Source organism: Mustela erminea, chromosome 2 (genome assembly GCF_009829155.1).
Source record: "Mustela erminea isolate mMusErm1 chromosome 2, mMusErm1.Pri, whole genome shotgun sequence".
Classification (NCBI taxonomy): domain Eukaryota; kingdom Metazoa; phylum Chordata; class Mammalia; order Carnivora; family Mustelidae; genus Mustela; species Mustela erminea.
Window position 1 is genome coordinate 47,508,597 of NC_045615.1, and position 1,371 is coordinate 47,509,967.

Below are 1,371 nucleotides of genomic sequence, written 5' to 3' on the forward strand. Positions count from 1 at the left end.
GATTCTGTCAGTTGTCTTTTTGGCTTTGTTGACTGTTTCCTTCGCTGTGCAAAAGCTTTTGATCTTGATGAAGTCCCAATAGTTCATTTTTGCCCTTGCTTCCCTTGCCTTTGGCGATGTTTCTAGGAAGAAGTTGCTGCAGCTGAGGTGGAAGAGGTTACTGCCTGTGTTCTTCTCAAGGATTTTGATGGATTCCTTTCTTTCTTTCTTTCTTTTAATTTTTTATTTCTTTTCAGCGTAACAGTATTCATTGTTTTTTGCACCACACCCATTGCTCCATGCAACTCGTGCCCCCTCTAATACCCACCACCTGGTTCCCCCAACCTCCCAACCCCACCCCTTCAAAACCCTCAGATTGTTTTTCAGAGTCCATAGTCTCTCATGGTTCACCTCCCCTTCCAATTTCCTTCAACTCTCTTCTCCTCTCCATCTCCCCTTGTCCTCCATGCTATTTGTTATGCTCCACAAATAAGTGAAACCAGATGATAATTGACTCTCTCTGCTTGACTTATTTCACTCAGCATAATCTCTTCCAGTCCTGTCCATGTTGCTACAAAAGTTGGGTATTCATCCTTTCTGATGGAGGCATAATACTCCATAGTGTATATGGACCACATCTTCCTTATCCATTCATCTGTTGAAGGGCATCTTGGTTCTTTCCACAGTTTGGCAACCGTGGCCATTGCTGCTATAAACACTGGGGTACAGATGGCCCTTCTTTTCACTACATCTGTATCTTTGGGGTAAATACCCAGTAGTGCAATTGCAGGGTCATAGGGAAGCTCTATTTTTAATTTCTTGAGGAATCTCCACACTGTTTTCCAAAGTGGCTGCACCAACGTGCATTCCCACCAACAGTGTAAGAGGATTCCCCTTTCTCCACATCCTCTCCAACACATGTTGTTTCCTGTCTTGCTAATTTTGGCCATTTTAACTGGTGTAAGGTGGTATCTCAATGTGGTTTTAATTTGAATCTCCCTGATGGCTAGTGATGATGAATATCTTTTCATGTGTCTGATGGCCATTTGTATGTCTTCATTGGAGAAGTGTCTGTTCATATCTTCTGCCCATTTTTTTATATGATTGTCTGTTTTGTGTGTGTTGAGTTTGAGGCGTTCTTTATAGATCCTAGATATCAACCTCTTGTCTGTACTGTCATTTGCAAATATCTTCTCCCATTCCATGGGATGCCTCTTTGTTTTGTTGACTTTTTCCTTTGCTGTGCAGAAGCTTTTGATCTTGATGAAGTCCCAAAAGTTCATTTTTGCTTTTGTTTCCTTTGCGTTTGGAGACGTATCTTGAAAGAAGTTGCTGTGGCTGATATCGAAGAGGTAACTACCTATGTTCTCCTCTAGGATTCTGATGGATTCC